The sequence below is a fragment of the Pseudophryne corroboree genome, chromosome 5 (genome assembly GCF_028390025.1).
Source record: "Pseudophryne corroboree isolate aPseCor3 chromosome 5, aPseCor3.hap2, whole genome shotgun sequence".
NCBI classification, from domain to species: Eukaryota; Metazoa; Chordata; class Amphibia; order Anura; family Myobatrachidae; genus Pseudophryne; species Pseudophryne corroboree.
This window is the reverse complement of record NC_086448.1, coordinates 411,673,010-411,684,519: the sequence shown is the minus strand read 5'-3', so window position 1 is coordinate 411,684,519 and position 11,510 is coordinate 411,673,010. Positions and strand designations below refer to the sequence as shown.

The window sequence follows — 11,510 nt, the reverse complement described above, 5'->3', positions numbered from 1 at the left end:
GAAAGAGGTGTCAGGTCAGAGGCAGAACCAGCGGTGGTGCTAGGGGGCATCAGCCAAAATCTTGCCTAGGGCATCATTTTGGTTAGGGCCGGCTCTGTTTCTAATGACAGTCTGATGGTATTGGTTCACTAAAAGAAAATGAACAGCTCTAGGGGTGGGGAAAATATGCTGTTTGTAATCTTTAATTTAATGTATTCAGGACTTATCTCTAAATAGGGCCTTATCAATGTGTCCTTCCTCCCTCTGGTATTGGCCTTCCTCCCATTCACCCTTAGGTGTTTTAATTAGCTGGGTTCCTGCATTTCAGATTACATCCTATTACTAAATAGGTAACTCCTGAATAAATTTATAGAATGATAGTATTAAGAATGTTAGGGACCCATGTGATGACGTCACCTGGCCGCGATGAATGGGCCTGCATATTTGCACAAATGTGTGTTAAGAACTTCAATTATACTCCATGTTAATTGTGAGAGTTTATTTAAATTATTAGTGCTAAGAGTGTGCATCTGCATCTCTCTTCCTCCAGCATGTCTAGAAAGGTCACATGCTCCTGAGGAAGATGTGGTATTTGCCATATTGAAACACATTGAGCTCATACTAGACATCTCTGTAAACTTAATGCTATATACGGACCAACAGTGCCTATTTTGGATGATATTGTTAACCCTACCAACCGTATGCCTGCAAAATACTGCAAGGATTCCTTGCTAGCGGTGTCTACAGACTCATCAATTCACCTCTTTGCTGCCAATTATACAGGAGTTGTCTGCTGTATACACCTATGAATGGCATCCATTGACTGTTCTAAATAAAAGGTACTTATTTGGCGCATATACTGATCATTAATTGGGATTGGATGCCTCTCACCACAGTAATCTACTGTATATCCAGTGACCTGTGTATTTATTACAAGGGGCTTAAGTGTTTCTGACCCATACATTGGGTGGAATTCAATTGATTATCGTGCCCAATCTCCAGTCTAAATTGACGGGAGATTGCAGGGGCAATATACAGTTGTGTCCCTTTCAATACACTGATTGCACGAACACACAGTGCAGTTTGGGAGCCCAAACAAGTCCCTTTTCGTTCATTTAGCTCCGTTTGGGTGCCATTTGAATTCCGCCCATTGAATTATCATTTGAATTTGAGCCATTTGATTATTAATAATCCATCATTAGATTAGTAGGGACTGTTTGCTTGTGTTAATCTGATTGTTTTAATGCATATTGTCACATGAATTTAGTGGGGGGCTTTTTATGGCTTTATATTAAATGCCTTGTTATTTACCACACTGCATTATGTATATTATACACAGACTACACTTTAATTCTGAATTTGACCCATATACCTCATATGATGTGGATGTGTGCGTATATGTATATGTGTGTGTGTGTGTGTGTGTGTGTGTGTGTGTGTGTGTGTGTGTGTGTGTGTGTATATATATATATATATATATATATATATATATATATATATATATATATATATAAACAAAAACAATAACCAATTGCACTTGGTATAACTTTAAAACACTCAGATTTTAGTATTTCCAGTAGCTGTTCTTCCACGGTGTGGATTCTTATAACTGGTATCACCTGCAAGTATACCCTCACACCAGAGAACACACCCGAACAAAAAGACGGCCAGAATGGCCTAAATTAGATATGATACCAATTTGTTTTTATTAAAAAACATATAGAATTCCATAAATTCATATGAACATTTTTTTTACAGATAAAAGGTTCCATACATTCATATAAACATTCTTAAAAGAAAAACATCCAGATACAGTCAATAGGTTTTCTGTTCAAGCCTTTAAAGAACACCCTCACCCTTATAGGTGTATATTCTGTAGGGTGTATTAATGAACTAGATAAGAGACCGTAACGGATTCGACCCAACGCGTTTCGTCAGAACGACTTCATCAGGGGCTTCTGTATGGTATCACTAAAACATAAAACGGGTGATTGGATGGTCCTTTAAAATTTCTAGGATAATTTTTATATACACACATATATGCATATACACATAGGGAAGGAAAATGGAGGAGAAAATGGAGAAGGAAATATATACATACCAAAAAAGGAAGGAACAAAGGCCTTCATGGATATAAAACATCCATAGCCCATATATATAGGACCAACTTTTAATAGAGATGGATAATTCACCCAGAATGGTTGTAGGATGGTAAAACCTATGGATATTATTAATTGGTTAGAAGACCATAATTTTAATATTCGGACATATTTTTACTGGGTGCTATCAGGTGTGGTGTCTTATCATATAATTTTATACATACCAAGCATAAACGCATACGCCTTTAAGGGTATTCAGCTAGTTAATGAACCTGGTTGCAGACTCTTTTCAGTTTTTATGCAGGGTCTGTTAAATTTGAACCCTAAAGAATATTTAACAACATTTCAGCTACATATACTTTAAAGTGCAATTATATCACAAACTCCAAAAAGTGAATAATAAACGGTGTGTTCAATAAATTTACATATAGTGAATAACTGCACCACTCAGTGTTGATTTCTATAGCATAGAGCTAATTTCATATATAATACTAATAATGGTATCCAATCTCATTACAATTGTGTTTCTTTCAATACCACATAGTTGCATCATATCTAACTCGTTTTCATAATATCTATTTAATATTCATTCCATTCATAATTTGAATACATGATAATACAAAAGATCAGGTGCTCACTTAGATCACAATATCAGTGATTACAATTTAAACATACAAGTCTTACATATTAGACAAATACAGTCCAGTACAATGCATTCCAAATACTTACTGCAGCCACCAGGAAAGAGACACAAGTAACAGCCACATCCAAAATGAACTGGCACAGCACTGAGACTGCTATTTATTCATCTCAGTGCAAGTCTCACTTCCTGTAATTAGTGGCTCTAATTATTAGTTTTTCCAGGATACTGCTCCTATTCCAAACATAATTCCACACTTAAAAGGATTAGAATAATCCCTAGATTTAGGTGATCTTTTTAATTTGAAAGAAAAAAGTGAATTGTGCTTAAAAACAACTTAAAAGTGTCTATGAACTAACTATCAGGTGTGTGGATACTGATTTCCTGCATGTGTTCCACTCAGCAAAGGCTGGAACGCATATGTAAGGAGACAAAAAAAAAAAAAAAAGTTTAAATCCTATACTTCATTTATATATTGCTAATGCAAAAAAGCAAGTGTTTGTATTCAATATGCCTATTACCGCTAATCTTTATATCTCCATAGTAAATACCTAAGATTGGTAAAAAGAATTTAAATCCTATATCTTATTTATAATTTGCTAGAAAAAAAGTGTCAAAAACCAAATTGTTCGTGTTCAAAATATATTTTACCACTAATCTAGGTGGAGCACTAGATAAACTATTCTTTTTTTGTAACAAATTGTACCATATGTATATTCTTTTTTTTTTTTTTTTTTTTTTTTAAATTTTACATGGGGCTATTTTGAAAACTATGTATGTAAAATAACACTATGATGTGAAAATAAATGCAATATAAAGAAAAGAAAAGAAAAAAAAAAATTTTATTACGGAGTATACGATCACTGTGTCTTTAAAAGCATGTTAGAATATGTGGATAAATGTACCAGCCTTGGACTCTGCATTTGAATACTTATTTTATGTGTATATGTATATATACATATGGTACAATTTGTTACAAAAAAGAATAGTTTATCTAGTGCTCCACCTAGATTAGTGGTAAAATATATTTTGAACACGAACAATTTGGTTTTTGACCCTTTTTTTCTAGCAAATTATAAATAAGATATAGGATTTAAATTCTTTTTACCAATCTTAGGTATTTACTATGGAGATATAAAGATTAGCGGTAATAGGCATATTGAATACAAACACTTGCTTTTTTGCATTAGCAATATATAAATGAAGTATAGGATTTAAACTTTTTTTTTTTTTTTTTTTTGTCTCCTTACATATGCGTTCCAGCCTTTGCTGAGTGGAACACATGCAGGAAATCAGTATCCACACACCTGATAGTTAGTTCATAGACACTTTTAAGTTGTTTTTAAGCACAATTCACTTTTTTCTTTCAAATTAAAAAGATCACCTAAATCTAGGGATTATTCTAATCCTTTTAAGTGTGGAATTATGTTTGGAATAGGAGCAGTATCCAGGAAAAACTAATAATTAGAACCACTAATTACAGGAAGTGAGACTTGCACTGAGATGAATAAATAGCAGTCTCAGTGCTGTGCCAGTTCATTTTGGATGTGGCTGTTACTTGTGTCTCTTTCCTGGTGGCTGCAGTAAGTATTTGGAATGCATTGTACTGGACTGTATTTGTCTAATATGTAAGACTTGTATGTTTAAATTGTAATCACTGATATTGTGATCTAAGTGAGCACCTGATCTTTTGTATTATCATGTATTCAAATTATGAATGGAATGAATATTAAATAGATATTATGAAAACGAGTTAGATATGATGCAACTATGTGGTATTGAAAGAAACACAATTGTAATGAGATTGGATACCATTATTAGTATTATATATGAAATTAGCTCTATGCTATAGAAATCAACACTGAGTGGTGCAGTTATTCACTATATGTAAATTTATTGAACACACCGTTTATTATTCACTTTTTGGAGTTTGTGATATAATTGCACTTTAAAGTATATGTAGCTGAAATGTTGTTAAATATTCTTTAGGGTTCAAATTTAACAGACCCTGCATAAAAACTGAAAAGAGTCTGCAACCAGGTTCATTAACTAGCTGAATACCCTTAAAGGCGTATGCGTTTATGCTTGGTATGTATAAAATTATATGATAAGACACCACACCTGATAGCACCCAGTAAAAATATGTCCGAATATTAAAATTATGGTCTTCTAACCAATTAATAATATCCATAGGTTTTACCATCCTACAACCATTCTGGGTGAATTATCCATCTCTATTAAAAGTTGGTCCTATATATATGGGCTATGGATGTTTTATATCCATGAAGGCCTTTGTTCCTTCCTTTTTTTGGTATGTATATATTTCCTTCTCCATTTTCTCCTCCATTTTCCTTCCCTATGTGTATATGCATATATGTGTGTATATAAAAATTATCCTAGAAATTTTAAAGGACCATCCAATCACCCGTTTTATGTTTTAGTGATACCATACAGAAACCCCTGATGAAGTCGTTCTGACGAAACGCGTTGGGTCGAATCCGTTACGGTCTCTTATCTAGTTCATTAATACACCCTACAGAATATACACCTATAAGGGTGAGGGTGTTCTTTAAAGGCTTGAACAGAAAACCTATTGACTGTATCTGGATGTTTTTCTTTTAAGAATGTTTATATGAATGTATGGAACCTTTTATCTGTAAAAAAAATGTTCATATGAATTTATGGAATTCTATATGTTTTTTAATAAAAACAAATTGGTATCATATCTAATTTAGGCCATTCTGGCCGTCTTTTTGTTCGGGTGTGTTCTCTGGTGTGAGGGTATACTTGCAGGTGATACCAGTTATAAGAATCCACACCGTGGAAGAACAGCTACTGGAAATACTAAAATCTGAGTGTTTTAAAGTTATACCAAGCGCAATTGGTTATTGTTTTTGTTTATGTTATTCTTTGAAAGTTCACTAACAGGGACTTTCTTCATATTGCTGCTGGTGGGTTGAGCGCGGGGTGGAAGACATTTTTTTGTATTTGTGTATCTTTTCTGTTAGTTGTCTTTTCCTGCTGCCAAATAATGCCTATTTTTAGGGATAGGTCTAAAAGACCTCAAAAATGTAGAAATATTTTTTCAGAGGAATATGTGGAAGGAGATATGGAGGAGGATGCGGAAGATTATTATCCACAATTAAATCTGATAGAGAAACTAGCGATCAAAGAACTTAAGAATTGGTACGATGTGATAACGCTAGAAAAATACATAGAAGTGGGTCGAGTCCCTAGGGGGCTAAGAATGATTAAAACACCAACCTTTGGTAACCTTGATGAGGGTTTTATGAAAAACTGGAACTCCATTTTGGAGGACTGTTCCATAAAACTCATGACTCTATTAGCAACTGAAAAGAAGAAGGAGTTAAATAAACTTGAAGTTGAACTTAACCAATTAGAAACTACTATTACTAAATTTGAAAACAGTGAGGAGTTTAAAAAAGATGTAACTGACCTACAGGAGAAACTAGACGCAGTTGAGGATGAAATTATCTATAGAAAACAAAAAAAATTCTCTAGGGATAAAAATGATTATGTAAACAATAAAATATTTAGTTGGTCTAATACAGATTCCAAATTCGTCAATCAATTTTCAAAACGAGGTAATGAAGAGCCTGAACGTAGGAGCAGACGTGATCAATATAGACATGCTCCTATATATACAGAGAATTATAAAAGGGATAATTGGCAAAATAGAAGGAGACGGTCCTCTAATTATTCTCCCCATTATGGAAGAAAAAGAGATGGAACTACCTCTTACCAAAACCATTGGAGAGATAGATATCCGTCTTATAGGAAAAGACATGATGTTGGGAGATCTCAGTCCCCAAATGTCTTTCGACAACGTTTTTTAGACGAGGGTCCACGGAAAGATCTACAACAGGGACGAAAAAGAGGTCTTTTTATAGGAGAGGAAAGAGAGGGGGGAGAAAACTCACCAAACAACAAGAGAAGAAGGCCACTTTTTCATCTTGTGGAGAATCAGAGGTTGGACTCTTCAACCTCTCCAAGAGACAATTATCGAGTGCTCAAACAACGGTTTTAGGTAAAGGCCTAAAATTCGCTCCAGACGCACATGTCAATAAATTTGATCTTTATATTGACTTGAATAAATATATAAGAAATCTAACAGTGCAAAGGCATTTTTTTAAAAATCCAACCCCTGCTATGTCTAGAATTACTGAACAGAAACCTGTAGTGGCCCTTCCATCTAAATTCTACCCAGTTGAATCAAGGGGTAGCCATTTGGAAATCTTTTTTGATTCAGTTAAGGATGAATTTAGAAAATTAAAGGTAAAACCAGACAAGTTTACTTCTAATTTGAAACCTCAAGAAAAGAAAGCACTCTCCCTTCTAAAGAAAGATGATAACTTAGTTATCCGCAGTGCAGATAAGGGAGGAGGTGTAGTCATCCAGGAAAGAGATTCATACCTAGCTGAGGCGGGTAGAATTCTGGATGACGAATCAACCTACCTTAAATTAAGTTCAGATCCCACTGCACATTTTCAGGAAGAACTTTATATGTTACTCTTTGATGCTAGGGAAAAAAATGTAATCTGCCAAACGGAATATGATTATCTGTTTGTAAAACATCCAACAGTACCAATTTTTTATCACCTTCCAAAGGTGCATAAAAATCGTGAATGTCCCCCAGGGAGGCCCATAATTTCGGGGATCAACTCTTTGACCTCAAATTTGTCACACTATATAGACCTCAAACTACAACACTATGTAAAAAGGTTGCCATCTTTTTTGAAAGACTCTACTAGTTTACTACAGGAATTGGCAAACTATATATGGAGAGAAGGGGACACTTGGCTTACAATCGATGTCCAAGCCCTCTATTCGTCAATTCCGCACGATAAGGGGGTCCTTGCAGTCAAGAAAACCTTGGAAATTGATTTGGAAAAAACTGTGGGAGAAACTGAGTTTATCCTACACAGTATTGAATATATTCTGCGACACAATTATTTCCAGTTTGGAGATGCCCACTACCTCCAACAGCAGGGGACTGCAATGGGGACAAAATTTGCCCCATCGTATGCGAACCTGCTGATGGGGGAGTGGGAGAACACTTTTGTCTATGGTTCCCCTTTCTTTACAGAAAATATTAGATTCTATAGGCGCTATATTGACGATTTGATTTTTGTATGGAATGGTGACTCACAAAGTATAGCCTCTTTTATAGAAGCTATCCATCAAAACCAATTCAATCTGAAATTTACTCACAGAACAGACACGATTACAATTGATTACTTAGACATTAAATTGGAAAGTACAGTAAATGAAAATATTAAGACCTCAACCTTTTTCAAAGATGTGGACACTAATAGTTTTATACCATCTACAAGTTGTCACCATCGAAATTGGATTGAGAATGTCCCCTATGCACAATTCCTGAGGCTTCGGAAAAATTGTAGTAATGTCAACGACTTTCTGGCTCAAACGGAGATTCTAAAAGAACGCTTCCTGTCAAGAGGTTACAATGCTTTAAAAATAGAGGAGGCGATTGATAGAGCATTGAAACAAGATAGACTGAGTCTCCTATCGAATAATACTAGAAAGAAAGTAGAAAAACACTTTCAATGTCGACCATTCATTACTCAATATAACAAAGAAAATTGGATGGTGAAAAAAACATTGGAGAAACATTGGAATATCCTGTTAAAGGATCCAGTGTTGGGACCCTCTCTCCCTCCAAAACCTCTAGTTATTTTCAGAAGGGCAAAGAATTTGAAAAGCATTCTGGCCCCAAGCAAACTTAAATCTACTAAAGTATCCACATCTGGACCAGATACATTTCTTTCACTGAAGAAAAAGGGAGGTTGTTTTCCATGTGGACATTGCATTTGCTGCAAACACATGGAAAAGAAACCGTTTGTGTGGCTATCGGATAATGGCTTGGAATACAAACTGAAAGAGTTGGTTAACTGTAACTCACAGTATGTCATTTATAGAATTACTTGTCCATGCAATTTGTCCTACATTGGCAAGACGAAGCGGTTAGTAAAACTTAGAATCCAAGAACATATGCGTAGCATTAAAAATAAGGTAACAAGTCATAACCTGCCGAGGCATTTCTTGGAATGTCATAATTCGAACTTAAAAGGATTTTCATTTACAATCCTTGAGTGCGTACGGCTAGGAGATAGAGGAGGAGATAGGGACCTTCTTCTATCAAAAAGGGAAACGTATTGGATCTATAATTTAAACACGTTGGTACCAGGGGGACTTAATGAGAACATTGATATAGTATCTTTCCTATGAGATCTATAGTTTCCCATAATTTTATAGATTCTTCTTTCTAACTAAGATCCAGATTATATTCCCTCCCTTTTGTTTCTCCCTCTCATTCATTTTTTTTTTTTTTTTTTTTTCTTTCAAATTTTACATGGGGCTATTTTGAAAACTATGTATGTAAAATAACACTATGATGTGAAAATAAATGCAATATAAAGAAAAGAAAAGAAAAAAAAAATTTTATTACGGAGTATACGATCACTGTGTCTTTAAAAGCATGTTAGAATATGTGGATAAATGTACCAGCCTTGGACTCTGCATTTGAATACTTATTTTATGTGTATATGTATATATACATATGGTACAATTTGTTACAAAAAAGAATAGTTTATCTAGTGCTCCACCTAGATTAGTGGTAAAATATATTTTGAACACGAACAATTTGGTTTTTGACACTTTTTTTCTAGCAAATTATAAATAAGATATAGGATTTAAATTCTTTTTACCAATCTTAGATATTTACTATGGAGATATAAAGATTAGCGGTAATAGGCATATTGAATACAAACACTTGCTTTTTTGCATTAGCAATATATAAATGAAGTATAGGATTTAAACTTTTTTTTTTTTTTTTGTCTCCTTACATATGCGTTCCAGCCTTTGCTGAGTGGAACACATGCAGGAAATCAGTATCCACACACCTGATAGTTAGTTCATAGACACTTTTAAGTTGTTTTTAAGCACAATTCACTTTTTTCTTTCAAATTAAAAAGATCACCTAAATCTAGGGATTATTCTAATCCTTTTAAGTGTGGAATTATGTTTGGAATAGGAGCAGTATCCAGGAAAAACTAATAATTAGAGCCACTAATTACAGGAAGTGAGACTTGCACTGAGATGAATAAATAGCAGTCTCAGTGCTGTGCCAGTTCATTTTGGATGTGGCTGTTACTTGTGTCTCTTTCCTGGTGGCTGCAGTAAGTATTTGGAATGCATTGTACTGGACTGTATTTGTCTAATATGTAAGACTTGTATGTTTAAATTGTAATCACTGATATTGTGATCTAAGTGAGCACCTGATCTTTTGTATTATCATGTATTCAAATTATGAATGGAATGAATATTAAATAGATATTATGAAAACGAGTTAGATATGATGCAACTATGTGGTATTGAAAGAAACACAATTGTAATGAGATTGGATACCATTATTAGTATTATATATGAAATTAGCTCTATGCTATAGAAATCAACACTGAGTGGTGCAGTTATTCACTATATGTAAATTTATTGAACACACCGTTTATTATTCACTTTTTGGAGTTTGTGATATAATTGCACTTTAAAGTATATGTAGCTGAAATGTTGTTAAATATTCTTTAGGGTTCAAATTTAACAGACCCTGCATAAAAACTGAAAAGAGTCTGCAACCAGGTTCATTAACTAGCTGAATACCCTTAAAGGCGTATGCGTTTATGCTTGGTATGTATAAAATTATATGATAAGACACCACACCTGATAGCACCCAGTAAAAATATGTCCGAATATTAAAATTATGGTCTTCTAACCAATTAATAATATCCATAGGTTTTACCATCCTACAACCATTCTGGGTGAATTATCCATCTCTATTAAAAGTTGGTCCTATATATATGGGCTATGGATGTTTTATATCCATGAAGGCCTTTGTTCCTTCCTTTTTTTGGTATGTATATATTTCCTTCTCCATTTTCTCCTCCATTTTCCTTCCCTATGTGTATATGCATATATGTGTGTATATAAAAATTATCCTAGAAATTTTAAAGGACCATCCAATCACCCGTTTTATGTTTTAGTGATACCATACAGAAGCCCCTGATGAAGTCGTTCTGACGAAACGCGTTGGGTCGAATCCGTTACGGTCTCTTATCTAGTTCATTAATACACCCTACAGAATATACACCTATAAGGGTGAGGGTGTTCTTTAAAGGCTTGAACAGAAAACCTATTGACTGTATCTGGATGTTTTTCTTTTAAGAATGTTTATATGAATGTATGGAACCTTTTATCTGTAAAAAAAATGTTCATATGAATTTATGGAATTCTATATGTTTTTTAATAAAAACAAATTGGTATCATATCTAATTTAGGCCATTCTGGCCGTCTTTTTGTTCGGGTGTGTTCTCTGGTGTGAGGGTATACTTGCAGGCGATACCAGTTATAAGAATCCACACCGTGGAAGAACAGCTACTGGAAATACTAAAATCTGAGTGTTTTAAAGTTATACCAAGCGCAATTGGTTATTGTTTTTGTTTATGTTATTCTTTGAAAGTTCACTAACAGGGACTTTCTCCATATTGCAGCTGGTGGGTTGAGCGCGGGGTGGAAGACATTTTTTTGTGTGTATATATATATATATATATATATATATATATATATATATATATATATATATATATATATATATATATATATATATATATATATATAATTTTTTTTTTTTTTTTTTTTTATACCCCTAGCACTATTTTTCTATGAGGTCTAGAAAGGTGTTTTTTTTGGGAGGGGGG

General features: G+C 34.0%; 2 long non-coding RNA genes across 4 annotated transcripts; one reads left to right on the top strand and one right to left on the bottom strand.

Moving 5' to 3' along the window:
- Positions 1 to 1,679: 1,679 nt before the first annotated feature.
- On the bottom strand, positions 1,680 to 2,842 carry LOC134929074 (uncharacterized). The gene is made up of 4 exons (XR_010178257.1): positions 2,808 to 2,842; positions 2,303 to 2,401; positions 2,081 to 2,197; positions 1,680 to 1,950 (listed from the first exon to the last, which is right to left on the bottom strand). It is a non-coding gene; the product is annotated as an uncharacterized LOC134929074 (long non-coding RNA).
- A 1,863-nt stretch (positions 2,843 to 4,705) lies between these two features.
- LOC134929073 (uncharacterized) lies at positions 4,706 to 11,066 on the top strand. Of its 3 annotated transcripts, XR_010178254.1 has the most exons (5): positions 4,706 to 4,806; positions 4,912 to 5,029; positions 10,345 to 10,443; positions 10,549 to 10,666; positions 10,797 to 11,066. It is a non-coding gene; the product is annotated as an uncharacterized LOC134929073 (long non-coding RNA). The 3 variants fall into 3 exon arrangements; XR_010178256.1 differs by lacking the exon at positions 4,912 to 5,029; XR_010178255.1 differs by lacking the exons at positions 4,706 to 4,806; positions 4,912 to 5,029 and adding an exon at positions 9,891 to 9,938.
- Positions 11,067 to 11,510: the final 444 nt, after the last annotated feature.